The sequence below is a fragment of the Lynx rufus genome, unplaced genomic scaffold (assembly GCF_022079265.1).
Source record: "Lynx rufus isolate CCGP_SWC_20201006 ecotype Redwood Valley unplaced genomic scaffold, mLynRuf1.p SCAF_2, whole genome shotgun sequence".
NCBI lineage: Eukaryota > Metazoa > Chordata > Mammalia > Carnivora > Felidae > Lynx > Lynx rufus.
This window is the reverse complement of record NW_025814834.1, coordinates 68,252,598-68,268,091: the sequence shown is the minus strand read 5'-3', so window position 1 is coordinate 68,268,091 and position 15,494 is coordinate 68,252,598. Positions and strand designations below refer to the sequence as shown.

Sequence of the window (15,494 nt, the reverse complement as noted above, 5' to 3'; positions counted from 1 at the left end):
TAAAACCTTAATCTAACTTCGCAATCCCTATCTTTCTGTAAAATAGATACTGCTCTCAACCCATTAAAAAAAAATAGGCTCTTATTTTTGCATAGATTCATAATCTGACCTTCTCCAGGTTGCCAAAGCCTAAGAAATAGCTCCAAGACTGTAGATTAACCTTTATAGGGTGTACTTGACATGAATTTTTAAGAGATATAGTGTCTTCAAATAAATGATCCCAACACAAATTCAAGATTCAATCAGCATTAATGGTGGTATTAGAAATGATAACTTCAATTATAAGCATAATGCATTTTCCTTTGGGAGATCAATTTATGTAGAGTAGGTACTTGGAGTTTGCCCTGGTACAGCCATACTTCAAACCTGCTTGTGACCAAGAAAAGACATTTGTGCTAGTTTGATTTTAGATAATAGCAAATGCTTTAAAAAATTAATGGTATGTAACACATTTTCCAGAAAGTTATTTTTTCCAATCATCTGAGAAAAGGGGTGTGGGCTGAAATTAAAACAGATAAAATATGAAATTAATAAAAGAAATCTACAGTTTTGTCCTCCTGTGAATTTTATATTCAACCTATGGTTTTAAAAGAAGTAGCTATAAAATATTGCACTACATAAAAATAAAATAAGCAATTTTATCTCAGTATTATTTTTTATCATTTCACTCTTTGAATAAAAAAGGTAGCTCTTGAAGGAAATATATGACTAAACTATTAGGGAATTTAAGAATGTTGACAGCTATTTTTAAAATAAAGATTAGGAGAGTTCTCCTGAAAATGGAAACAAAAGTATGTATAACACCAAAATTACCTAAACTAGGGGTTCCTGGGTGGCTCAGTCGGTGGAGTGTCTGACTTCAGCTCAGGTCGTGATCTCACAGCTCGTGGGTTCAAGCCCCACATCGGGCTCCGTGCTGACAGCTCAGAGCCTGGAATCTGCTTCAGATTCTGTGTCTCCCTCTCTCTCTGTCTCTCTGTCTCTCTGTCTCAAAAATAAACTTAAAAAAATAATAATAATAAAACAAAATTACCTAAACTGAAACTCAGAAAAATTTCTGAGGTAATTTAGAGAAAACTATGAGAAGATTTCCTGGAGATACTGACAAAGTAGAGTAGAAAGACATACATTTCTTAAAGTGGTATACCATTAAATATATGGATTGATATCCATTTGCAAATGTATAAAGTACATGAAATTCATGTAATTAGAAATTCTTTTTAAACTATACAGCCCCTTGTGGCACCTGGGTGGCTCAGTCTGTTAGCATCCGACTCTTGGTTTTGGCTCAGGTCATGACCTCACTGTTCATGAGACTGAGCCTCGGGTCAGGCTCTGCACTGACAGCATGGAGCCTGCTTGGGATTCTCTCTCTCTCTCTCTCTCTCTCTCTCTCTCTTTCTCTCTCTCTCTCTCTCTCTCTTTCTGACCCTTGCCCCCAACTTGTCATGCTCTCTCTCTGTCTCTCTAAAAATAAATTAAAAAAACAATAAAAAATAAACCATATAGCGCTAAAGTATGAATAATTATAGATAGCAATCACTGACAGCTTTTTATATGCCACATAAAATATATCAGATGTGTTAAGAACTATTAGGTAAATACAATTATTAGTCCAATTTTACAGATGAATAAACAAACTTGGAATTTAAAATACTCACCTGAGTTCTTTGGACTAAGGAATGGTGAAGCCAGACCTCGATCTACAACCTGTATGCTTCTCAAGCATGAGCTTAACTCCAGTATGCTCTATATTGCCTGATAGCAACGGGCAAGGTGACCTGACACCATTATATTTATTTTAGATCAGTGTATCTTTTCATTGGCAATATGTAACTAATGGAGGAGATGGCACTAAGAGTTGAAAACAGGGGACCGTGTGTGCGAATATCCAGTTACCCTTCTGCCTGCTCATTGAGTTTATAATAATTGAGCCATTTATCTACTCAGTTTTCCATCTGTAAAATGAGAATTAGACTAGATTAAACCAGTACATAATTCTGAACAAGTGGTATTTTTGATGTTGTTATTGGTTCATCATATAATGTTGTGATTCATCATATACTGTTAAGTATTTAAACAAGAGACCCTCCATAAAAACTCACTTTTAAATAGTTCGGTACAGTGTTCATTAATTCATCGAACACATACTTGTTACACATTTAAAACACTTTGGTCGTTGGAGAAAAATAAAAGTCAAAGGCAGTCTGCTTTCCATGATATAACAATCTACTCGGAAAGTGTTCATTAATTCATCCAACCCATACTTGTTATACATTTAAAACACTTTGGTTGTTGGAGAAAAATAAAAGTCAAAGGCAGTCTATGCTTTCCATGATATAACAATCTACTTGAAAAGATATGAAACACATGTAACCAGCGCAAAATTGCTAAGCAATATAAAACCAGTGCAAAATAATATAGAAAAATCATTCACATAAGTAATGAGGAGATGTGGAATAAAGGCACGATCCATGTGCACAGGTATAACTAGAAAGACAATTGAAAGGATGGGTTTTGACCCAGAACATCAAAGAAGTGATGAAGATGGATGTCCAGAGAGAAAATGTAGGAAAGCACGAGAATGTATATCTGAGGCTGATAATGTTGTAGTAGAAACAAGAACCAGAAAGTTGAGGGAGGGTGTTTGACAGATGGCCTCAAAGATCATACAACACGGATTCAAATGAAAATAAAAACAACTTTGTTTTGATGTGGTTCTTCATATTGCTTTTGCAATTTGGAAAACAAAAATTCTAATGCTAATATACTCTTTGCCCAAAGTGTTTGCCTAAAAGATCTGTCAAATCAGATCTTTTATTCCATAAATTCCAAATTTTATTCCATAAATTACTCTATGAGTTTCACTCTAAACAAATTAAATGAGAAAACCAAACTCAAATATTTCCAAAGCAAGTTGAAAGGTGGTTGTTCTTAGCCCCCCATTTTTTTTTAATTTTTTATGTTTATTTATTTTTGGGAGAAAGAGACAGAGCATGAGCGGAGGAGGGGCAGAGGGAGAAGGAGACACAGAATCCAAAGCAGGTCCAGGCTCTGAGCTGTCAGCACAGAGCCTGATGTGGGGCTTGAACTCATGAACCACGGGATCATGACCTGAGCTGAAGTTGGACGCTTAACCGACTGAACCACCCAGGTTCCCCCTAAATTTTCTTTTAAAAAATATACATCTATATTCTTTAGATTTTCTTCCACCTCTTTTTAATGTCTTAGGGGCAGTTGTGTCTAATGCCCCTTGTGTAACTTGTAATGCTTTCTGCAAAATTCAGCAATTCAGTCTGGAGCCAAAGAAATAAAATCTTGATGACTTTTGAAGAGTTTAAGTTTAATGCATGAAAAATTACCTTGATGAGCCATGCCTATTCTTATTGGCTGACTGTTTGCTTTTGCTTGAAGAAAGTAGAGGGAGTTTGATGTGAAACCAATACTCAATGGATCATGTTGTATGGTTTGTTTTTTAATCACTGAATTCAAGGAGAAGCTAGAATTTCATTTTGACTGATTACATTGTTGTACATGCTATCAAATAATAGCCAAACAAGAGAGGACATTAATGTGCATGATAAACAGAAATGAACATCATCCTTCTTCTTTGGATTATGTCAACAAAACAAGTGACTATTCCATGGTTCAGAAACAATATAAACACATTTTTAATAGAAACTTACATATAACTGTCATGAGTGTCTTTCCAAATAAGAATACTGCGGGCAGCTACTCAACATCGAGATGTGCATTACATTGGGAAACTTGTAATTGTTCTCTCAGAATATGCTATGAACACTGCAATGTTTAATCAATTAATCATGCAGCTACTGTTTTGCAAAGCTTCTGCCAGGTGAGCTGTGAGTGTATCTGCACAGTGTACATGAACTAAGAATGTGAACACGGGAAAAAAAATGCCTTAAAAAAAAAAAAAACAACAAACAAAACCCGCTTTCCCTTGTTCAAAGTAACAACAGCAAAGCCAGTTGAAACTCTGGACTAAGAATATTCACACACGGCCCGAGAGAGTAAATGGTATGCCCTAACAACGATATTATTTAATATCTAATAAAAATACTGCCCACATTTTTTTCAATGGGTAAAAATAATATCTAATATCCATTGAACAACTGTTACATTCCAGACACCAATGCCAAGTACTCTACGTAGAACTTCTTTGTTCCCACTATTACACGCTGCAGTGGTTTTCCACTGGAAATATTTTGATCCCATGGGACATTTTGCAATGTCTGGAGTCATTTTTGGTTGTCAGCACTTGAAGGGGAGGGGTTGTGATATTAGCATCTAGTGATCTAAATAGCCTTCCATGCACGGCAGCACCCACAACAAAGAATTATGCAGTCCAACGTGTCAATAGTGCCAAAGTTGAGAAACCCTGCCCTACTTTCATCTCCTCTTGACAGATGAGAAAAAGGAGGCTTAAAGAGTTTAAATAAATTGCCAAATAAGCCAATAAGTGGCTGAGGTGGGACTCAAAGCCAGCACTGTTTGACACCAAAACCCACACCCTCACCACCACGTCACACTCTTGCTGCACTGTAGCTCATTGGAAAATCATTTGCCTCATTGTACACAATGTCGCAGTGCTTTGAATCAGAGGTCTGGAGGTCCTCGGTTTGGGTGTAGATAAGACTGCTCTCTATCTCCTTGATCTTCACCAGTCATTCCAATTCTTATCCATAATCGGAGAGCCCACACCTAGAGTTTTTCTAAATGCTTCCCCTAACTTTATATGATTCTAGCCCTGAGCCTCCTAGCAAGGTGGCCTGACTGACTATCTCTCCACTGGGTGTTAGTTTAGCCTCCCTTAGGCTTTGCCTTTATCCTGTTCTCTGCTTCTCAGTAAATAGAATTCCCTGGAGTGACCCCTGCTGACATCGCCATCTTCTTTGCGGATAGAGTCCTGCCTCCACTGATGCCATGGATGACATTTTCCACCTCTACACAAGAACCCAAACACCACCAGGGAGGTAAGCAGGATTTGGTATTGCCCTTTCCCTCCAACTGTCTGTGGAGCATCAGACATTCCTTAGGGAAGCCACTGAGAGTTGACTCTCTCCCACTCTGAAGTAGTAAAGATTCCTAGGGGAGGGAATCTGCAGTCTGACCTCCAAACCAAATTGCTGAAGACCCAATGTATGTTGCTCACTTACCTTCATGCACCCCAGAGACCAATCTGAAACAGCCCAAACAAAGCTAGCAAGCAGCAAGAAGCTAGATTCTCCATGCCCTGGGTCACTGTATTTTCACACCCATTACAGAAGTAACACACATGCCCCCAAAATAGCAGCTTCACTAAACCACAGTATCAGGAGCTGTAATTTGTCTCTAAAAATAGATTTGAAATAAAAGAAACAATGCTTCCTATTATATGCCCTTTTGAAGGACCAGATTTGTTTCTGCAGAAAATGAGATACAGAAGAACATGTAAGAATGGACGAAGATATCAAACAGAACTGCCCACTAAAGTGGATTTCATTCCACAGAATATACAAATGTGACTGCCAATAGGATTTCTGATTCTCAAATTCTGCCTATGTCATGCAAAGGTGAGGGGTCTTTCTGCCCCAGTTTATATAGAGATCATTTCAAAGAGGGCTTTTGGAGCTGTGAAACCAAGAGCTCTTAACTCTATGACTAAAGGTTGAAGGTCTCCATAGGATGCCATAGTCATTAAATAGTGCTGTTTTTCTGAGGAAATATAAGATGTAGCCACTCCTATAATCATAAAAGTTCATGGTAGTTCATTCATAATAACCCATGATTGGTGATCCGGGAGAGTAAGCATGTTCCAAAGTTAAATAATATATCATCACTTTCATGCCCCATTACACATACCAATAGTGGATAGGCAGAACATGGCTGTATCACCATAGCTAGATAATTGGGGTTCACATCAGAACCTAAACATTAACAGTTTCTTATCTGTTTCTCTAAGTCACTTCTCAGATGTGCTAACAAAGACCAAAATTGTCCAATGTGGATCACATTTTCCTGTTGGAGGAGGTCATTGAGAAGGCATGACCCCTGGCTGACATTTGACCTGGATCCAGGCAATAAGAGCAGAGGCTCCCCCCCCCCCTTTCCTTGGAAGGTATGTTCCACCCACTGTTCCCACACTAGGAGTCACTACAAGGATGCAGCCTTGAGAGTAATGTGTTATTGAGACCATCTGGACTGTGTACATGACTGAATCCCATTAAGGCCTCTATAAAAATAAATTATGATTCTGCAAGGTGGGTACAAAGATCTCATTTTGCACAGCCCAAGGCAAGCATCAAATGGAAGTTCCCTTACTTCTTAAAACTGCCACCTATCAATCCAGAGAGGCCTGCCTCTGTCTTCGTCCTTGCCTTGCTCTCCACGTTCCGAATTTCAGGGGCCAGCTCTGAATTTCACCTGGGGAACTCCTGAGGTTGAGAACCAACGTTCCATTATATCCACCAAGTCAGCTTCTCCCTGCTCATGGCTCTAAGGATGATTAAAGTCCAAGTAGCAGAATGAGACAGAAACAGAAACCCCACAATATCCAGAAACTTGACATTTTCAGTGAAGAAGTACAAAAGAACTGCATCTTAATTATCCATGGCACGAAATCCCCCTTATCCACCCCCCAACCTGCTTGGCTTGGCAGAATTTCTGCTTTATCCCTTCCTGGGGGAGCCTGGGACTGCTCCCTGGAAAGGCCAGCACAGTTCAGAAACACAGGGACAGTTCCCAACAGAAACACAAGCAGGACGATGAGAAGCCCACCTCCAGCCATGTGGTTCCTGGTGTTCAGGTCAGCGGGCTTCCCTGCCTTCCACATACCACATGGTGTTTGGGGGACCAGCACTATAATGTTGAGTGCACTATTTACTGTTTAGATTCTAAGTGGTCTTCCCACTAACTGAAGGCTAATCAAATGCCTTAGAAATAAAGCACTGTGTCCTTCTGCTCTTTAAGCTTCAGATACTGCAGATATGGCGTCAGCTGCTTTGATGGAGACTTGGGCTGATTTGATTCTATCACTATTTTCTGGCCATCTCGTTATTGTGCTCCCACCCCTATCTAGTATCTTACCTGAGCACACGTGCGCACACACACACACTCACCCCTTTTCTTTTACTCCATCTATCTCCAAGTGTTTAAGTGGGATGAAAGTGTGCTGGCTAAACCAGGCTGGGGCTGGGACAGCTCAGGCTGTCACAGAGCTATCTCCCCCTGACATATAAGTCGGCCAAATTGCCACAGCCAAGTAGCAATCATCTGTCTTTTCCCTTGTCTCCTTGGAGCAGAGGCTGATGTTCAGGGTGGTTTTAGAATATGGACAGGGGTCTCCACAGCCAGGGAAAGACATCTGACACCTTCCCCTCCCATCCCCCAACCCGTGTTCTGCAGCTGTGACTCCTCTAAGGCTTGAATGCAGGTCTCCAGAGGTGGAGGCAGCATGGATTAGCCATGCCTTGCCCACAGCGCAGTATAATATTAATTAGTCACCTTCCTTATTATTCAGTCAAAATATCCCAGACTGAAATAAATTACATTCTTAGCACATCTTTCACACCCCTGGATCAAGTCTTGCAAGGGTTTTCTTTTATTATTTATAAGATCATGTGCTGTCTTCCTGCGGAAAATGAGATGGTCTGCATGAGGAAAAAGGTAAAAGAAATGCAGAGAAATGAAACAATCAGATATTCCCTAATGATATTTAAAAATAGAAAATTTGCTACTGTTACATACAGCATGTTCCATCTTTTGAGATTTAATGGCTCTCTTGTGGTTTAATGGAGAATTACTTTCAGTAATTGATTATTAAAATTTAAAATTGCTAACCATCTTCATTATTAGATGAGCGAACATGTTATCCTTGTAATTAAAAAAGCCCGAGACTCACTTTCATCCTGTTGACAGAGCGGGCAGACCGTCTCCGCACTCAGACTTGATGGTTTCAGGCTTCTTGTTTGACAAAAATAGCCAGCCAGTCATTTGATGATGAAAATGCAGAACATCCACAGAGACTGAGCAGAAAATATAATGAACAAAAAATAAAATAATAAAAAGCCCTACAAGCTAATTAAAGTTTTCAGTCCCGACTCATTAAATGCTCTGCATCACTTATGTGAGATTTCAGTGTGCTGTGCTCAGGTAGCACGGGGCACTGTCACGTTACTGCAGCCTCCCTCGACATGCCTTCAGAAAGCCTAACAACCTTTCCTTCTCCACCTGCGACAGCGCCTGCCCTCTCGCCTCTCACCTCAACACGTTACCATTACAAGTTGTGGGTTTCGGCGACATGCCACACAGATGGGGTACTGGGAAAATGCACTGAGATTTCCTGCTCTCTCTCCAATGTGTTCAGGGTATTTCTAGACTGGCACGGAGTGCTCCGAGGATGATGCACCCTGCTGAGTCCAAACAGTGGTACCCCACCAAGTGGGACTTGACCAAGTCCTACATCCTAAGAGAGAAGGCTTTATCAGTCAGTTATCTACACACCGGAGGATGTGTGAGGTGAGAGATTTGCCTTTTTTATGGGACTTGCATCTCTTTCCACGTTTTCATCATAGTAGAGTGCTCATTTTGAGAAGGCAGCCCTCAGTGATCACCACAAGGAAATCTTATAACTGTCAACAGAAGAGCCCATCAGAGGGGACGTTGTTCACAACTCAAGCATTAGACAGGTGTCAGTCTTCAGGAGAGGAGAATCCATCAGGCTTGAGAAGCACAAATGTGAGAGCAGCAAAGATTTGTGTACATGAAGATTTATTCTTAAAATTAAGGAAAGCCATCTGAATATCAGCATTCCTATACAGTGTCCATTGCTTAGCTCATAAAATCCATGCCCAAATGTCAGGTTTTGTGTTTTTTTTTTTTTAAATTGACTGATCGATGACTTGCCAATATTTTCTTAAGATTCAGACCCTCAAGGATGTCCTCTCTGCTTCAACCCAGCCAACCTTGATTATTCCTTAACACAAATTACCACCCTACCCTTTGTCCACACTCATGACTATGATGTCACTGGTCAATATTTAGACTCTGCTGTAAAACTGTTCTCATGTACTTGTCCTTGTGTTTGTCTTCCCAATTAGATTACATGAGCCTCAAGGGTAAGAGCAATTTCTTTTATTTCTTTTGCTATTTTCACTTACCTGCATAGCCTTTTACGTGACGTCCAGCTCAGCAGACATCAGGTATACCACTCATCTTATTTGCTTTCTGGGTTAGATATGAGAATTTGACCAGAAGCTGAGATATCTAACACTAATTAACTGTAATCCTGAATTTACAATTCAGTCTTTTTCAACCACGGAACAATTTTCTCAATTCTCCCACCAATGTTACATGGCTAGGTGCATCCTAGATGCATGTGAGATAAGCAAATTAATTACATACAATGAGCATTAGAGCTTAATTCTCAAAACTTCTTGAGAAAGACTGGTCAAGATTGGTTTTCCAGATTACCCACAGTAAGCTCACAAGGTCTAATAAGACAATTCCTTTCCTCTTCCATAGTCTTTCTGGCTTTGGTGATGTAATGACTTCCCTTTTGGAATGTAAAGAGCCAACCAATTTTTAAGGCTGTCTCATGTGAGAACACCTCATAATCGCTTTGGTATGCCCAAGCACCGTGGTACCTTATTTGTGTTAATGACACATACTTTCACCCTCTATTAGGTTATATGCATTCTGGTAATATAATTCACATGTAAACATTTTTCTATCCTTCACAGCACTTTGTACCTTTTAATGTGTGAGAGATTACAGGACATATTAATTAACTAACCAAATGAATGAGTAGATGAAACCAAGAGAATGCACTACTCCTGGATTTTTTTTCCATTTCCTAAAGTTCTTTCTTAAATTTATTTATTTATTTATTTATTTATTTATTTATTTATTTAATGTTTATTAATTTTTGAGAGAGGGGAGGAGCAGAGACAGAGGTACAGAGTTTCCAATGTGGGCTCTGCACTGACAGCAGAGAGAGCCCGACGCAGGGCTTGAACTCACAAACCGTGAGATCATAACCTGGCCAAAGTCAGACACTTAACTGACTGAGCCACCCTGGCTCTTAAATTTCAATATGAATGAAAGTAGCTACCCAATACTAGTGTACTGATTAAAGGTCTACAGAAATTTCTTCCTCATATGGGCATCAAAGACTTAAGTCCACAAACTTCATCTCAGTTGCCAGTGATTCCCTAGTGTCAGTTTCTCAGGCATCACCTCGGAATCATCCTGGGCTTCTCTCTTTCTCTCACACTCCTTATTTGATCCATCAACAGAATGTGTCAGCTCTTCTGTCGGAACAGATCCAGACCATCGCTCACTGTCTCCACCACTACCACCTGTTCCAAGATGCCATCACCTATGCCCTAGATTATTCTATTTGCCCCCGGCAGCTCTGTTTACCACCAGAGATATTCTGTTCAACGTCATTTGGTTCAAGTCGTTTGTCTGCCCACACCCTCCAATGATTCCTGATTTCATTACAATGGCCTACCAAATCCTACAGCGTCTGCCTGCCTCTCCTCAACTTTCATCTCATCTTCCACAACCCTCCGCTCCCTGGCTGTCACCAGGCGTTTTGGCATTCTTGCTCTTTCTCCAACCAGGCACTCTCCAGCCTCAAGAAATGCCCTGCAGTTACTCCTCCTTCAGCCTGAATTACTTTGCGCCAACAGAGATGGGAACGGGACCTTGCTCACTTTCTTCAGATTGCAGTCCATATGACACTGCCCTATTAAGACCTTCAGAGAGGTTTAAATCTACAACTAGTTTAACCCAGTTAATTTATCAAGGCAGTTTTAAAGTGGAGAAATTACAAAGATTGCAAACTGTTGATGGAATATCATCGTCGCAGGGGAAAATCAAACACTGGCACAGTTTGGGTGCATGATGTGGGCACGTAATGGAGGAATGCCGTGGCTTTCTACCAGGGGACCACTGAAAATGCATTTCCCGCTGTAGTTTCTTTCTATCTCATCCCTTATCTTCTACGGAAGGTGAGGATGCCTAAGAAGGGGTCCCACAAGGTTATTGACTACCAGTTGAAATGGCTTAGACCATCCAAATTAGCTTCGAACATTGATTCTATTGAGCCTGTTTTTCTATATGGAACAGGGCTCTTGAAGGAAGAAGGAAAGGAATGCAAAAAGTAAAAGAAAGAAAGAGATTCTCATTGACTACTTTGTAACCAGACAAATCAGACTGATGCCAAAAATTCAAAGATTTCACCCACACTTTTGTTTTTGTTTGTGCTCTTATCTTTTTTTTTCAATGGTTCATCTCACACATTATAATGTCCTGGCAGCAATATAGCTGATAACAGCCTGTTGGCATTAAAACAATTTCTGGAATATATTTCAGTTTTTGCCAAATTCTTACGACCTAACACGTTATGGAACCTGGACCAAAGCTAATTTTTGTGGTGGAAGGAAAGACGTTGTAACTTTCCCTGATGAGAGGTTTCATATGTTTTGTTTTTTTTTAAAGGGTTACCCAAGGATCCCTGAAAATTGGATCTGGATGGAATATTGGCTGAGCCACCCCTTTATTTTAAAGATAAGGGTGGAAAGACTTGGTGAGATTAAATGATTTGCCCAAGGCATAAGATTTGTTACCAGCAAGCTGGGAATAAAACTCCATCTTCTTGGCATTCGTTGTTCCTTCTGCCTTGCTGTGTTTGTACCTTTTTGATGATTGTGCCATTCTGGCACTCACAAGGAAAATCAACTAACGTCAGCTGTGCCACAAAGGAAGTTGTAATCCAAAACTTGAAACCAAATAGATAACGTGAAAATAAACATAGTCATAATTATGATGAAATATGTTTTTTTTAGTTTACAATTTATAATCTTCAAAGTATTTTCGCATCTACTGTCTCATTTTATCCTCAAAGGAACATTGTACAAATTATATAATAGGAAACATTGAATGAATATTAATAGATAACATTTGAATACTCCCATGAGCTCCTTGCAGAATGGTCAGGAGAGAGAAGTCACTGTGGTTTCTTACATGTATGAGTGAGATGGTTCTTTCGCCATACATGCTGGAAGCCACTAAATTAGTTTTGTGGATCAACTTTTATATCTTTTGTGGCTATAGATACATCTATATCTATCTATAGACATATGCACACATGCATATAAGTATGTGTATATATACATATACATGTATGTATAATATATATATATTTATATACGGATACATATAGATGCATATAATTTCTCTTCTCTGTTCTTACAGTCATATTTGGACTCCACTAATGCTCCTTGCTATATTCCGTGTGTCAGCACTGACGAAAGCCGTCTCGGGTCTGTGGAAATGGCAGAGAGTGAATAATTAAGATCAGGCATCAAGACATTGACATGTCATTCACTGGTAACACAGAGGGACGGGATGCCAATAGTACTTTCTAAATATGCCACCAAGGGAGGGATTTCCTAGATCCTTAATAGAATTGGCCCCCATGCATAATGGATACTACCAGCCAGTACCTGCTTTCCACTGCATAGCTTATGTCAAAATTATGAAGGGAAAAGGGAAGAAAAGGATATTGTTCATTTGCTTATGGAGAGACAACTGTCTATTTTGTGAAATTTGAATGGAGTCAGGCAGGGCCTCTGGCCAAAAGTATATCCCTCAATGCTTGTCATACTGCCTGAAATCCCACCATTATCGACTCAGTCCTTTGTGTCTTGAATCTTTTTCAGGCCTTAAGCAAACCCATTAAAATGCATATACTCTTAAAAGGGCCACAATATTCGCACAGATTAGGCCCTTAATTAATGGAGCTCAGGGTAAGCCAGGGATAAGGAGAGTGACAGTAGAGGAGTGTTTTTAAAATAATACAACACAAATGTATTTCCAGATATGGAAAACTTGCCCGGGGCCATTATACATATCAGAATGTTGAGTGGGACTTTTCTGTTTGCCTCCAAATGGGCACTCGGGTCCACAGTTCAAAATAACAGACAAAAAATGCTCAAATTGTAAAGGGAATCACCAACAATCGGGGCCAGGGAGTCTGATCCCAGCACTGCAGGAGTTTGGCACGCTTAACAAATAACTGGAACCTGGCTTTTAGAAGGGGACCCAGAGCAGATCCCTTATAAAATTTTAAGCCTGTTTACCTTACTGGTGGGGGGAAGGTCCTGGGTTTTTGAAAACTTACCTTAGGTCTGAGATATGGCATACCTACCAACAAGTTACAAAAGCTGCTTACACAATGGTGTAACCCCCGTCCCTTTTTTCCTTTTTTTTCTCCTCATAAAAGTCAATGTCATGATAGATTCACCACCAGGGAAGACCTAATTCTAACTGACTCAGTATCATTGATGCTCAGTTTCCTAAAGTCTACTCGGTGTAACTAACATGTAAGAGCTTAGATGATAGTCAGTTAAATAATTTTCTGTGAGATTAAGAAGGGAAGGTGGAAAAACACTATGACAACCCCATAAGGGGGGACCGGCAGCAACGTGCTCATGAGAGCGGCTGTGACCACCAGCCATCCCACACTGCCCCACGCACTCCAGTCCACTGTGCTTTCCAGGACAAGCCGAAAATCAGCGCCCTTTCGTTTCATGGCATATGTTCATTTAACGACTGTTAAGTAGGGAGGAAAGGGTCACCCAGATCCTAGGAAACTGTACTTATGATTGGATAACACCTCAGCCAGGTTTGAAACACCTCATAATGTCACAGAGTAAAAGGGAGGGGGTAGAGAAAATCCAAAATGCAATGGAACCTAACACATATTCTTTCTGGCAACCCCCCCCCCCTCAGTCAGACCGAGCTGCGATGCATCCTGAGAAGCAGCAGCTCGTTGGAAGAGATGTTCTACGACCCCGAAGGGGACAGTACTGCCACTAGGGACAGATTCTACAAACCTAGATAGACAGAGTGGGGAAAGGCTCTATTTGCTCAGTGGACTTTCCTGACACTTCCATAAATGTCAATAAACACCAGTCTGAGGAGTAGATGATGTTCCAATATATTCTGGTATAAAAGTTGTAACCAGAAGAGTCTTAAAATAAGAGTGCTGGAGGGAAGCGTGGAAGTCTGTTGAGGAAGACTAGGCCATTCTCGAAGGCAGCATGTAGCTGCAGAGGGGGCTTGAATCCCCCGGAGCCCATCAAATCATCTGTTTCATTGACACAATTATTAAATCATTGATTAGTGTGCTGAGTGGTCGGTATCGCTTGTCTTTATTACAGGTGAATTGTAGCCATTGCCAGCTGTTTCCACGGCAAGTTCTTCAGCTACAGAAAAGCTGGCATTGTGCCCAGACGTAGCCTGGGAGCCCCACGGCTTCAAAGTGTTTTTTCTTTCCCCCAGCCAGTGCTTCCCCCTGTCATTACATGGCTTCCCTGTGCTCTCATCATGCCAACAATAGAATCCATAAAACCAAACACAGAAACAAAGAGGTAACTTATTGGCAGCTAATGAAACACAGAGAGATTGTTCGAGCAGGGTAAATGCGAGAAGCCTTTGAACCAGTTTAAACGATCTGCTTGTGTTCCATCGCCCCATGGTTAACGCAGGCGTGAAGGCAAGGGTCTCAGCCTCCTAAAAATTACCCCCATCGTTGCCTTAAAGGCCTGCTCTCTCGTTGCTTCTCATCTCAAACTCTTTTTTGGAGTACTGATTTGCTTTCCGGCCACTTGTCCAAATTCTACCCATCTATCAGGGCTGGCTTGTCTTCCAGATTTCTAAGAAACTTTCCCTGAACACGCAGACTCAGCTGAGTTTTCCTTTCTTCTCACTCCTCCATTAACTTAGGTGTGTGCCAGCAGGTGCTGGGGCAAATATGGGAAATTTCGAGAACGTATGGTGCATCACAAAAAAACCAAGGCACTCTATTCCTCTGATCCGATATGTCCTGTCTCAGAAACTCTCTCCTTTTTTAAGTTTTTTTAAATGTGTATTTATTTTTTTAAAAATCTTTTTTTTTTCAACGTTTATTTATTTTTGGGACAGAGAGAGACAGAGCATGAACGGGGGAGGGGCAGAGAGAGAGGGAGACACAGAATTGGAAACAGGCTCCAGGCTCTGAGCCATCAGCCCAGAGCCTGACGCGGGGCTCGAACTCACAGACCACGAGATCGTGACCTGGCTGAAGTCGGACGTTTAACCGACTGCGCCACCCAGGCGCCCCTTAAATGTGTATTTATTTTTGACAGAGAGAGAGAGAGAGACAGAGCGTGAGCGGGGGAGGGGCAAAGAGAGAGGGAGACAGAATCTGAAGCGGGCTCTAAGCTGTCAGCACAGAGCCCGACACGGGGCTTGAACCCACAGACCGAAAGATCATGACCTGAGCTGAAGTCGCACGCTCAACCTACTGAGCCACCCAGGCGCCCCAGTAACTCTCTTAACACTCCAGTTAGCTCCGTCAATTCCTCAGCATCAGCAGGTGAGATGAAACCTATTTGCCATCCTTGGTGCTGAGAAAATAGGACAGACCTTGTGTCAGATGAACC

General features: G+C 40.9%; 1 non-coding gene across 1 annotated transcript; it reads left to right on the top strand.

Annotated features, from left to right (window-relative positions):
• The first annotated feature begins 5,604 nt into the window (after positions 1 to 5,604).
• LOC124516829 (small nucleolar RNA SNORA25) lies at positions 5,605 to 5,731 on the top strand. Its single transcript, XR_006963217.1, has one exon. It is a non-coding gene; the product is annotated as a small nucleolar RNA SNORA25 (small nucleolar RNA).
• Positions 5,732 to 15,494: the final 9,763 nt, after the last annotated feature.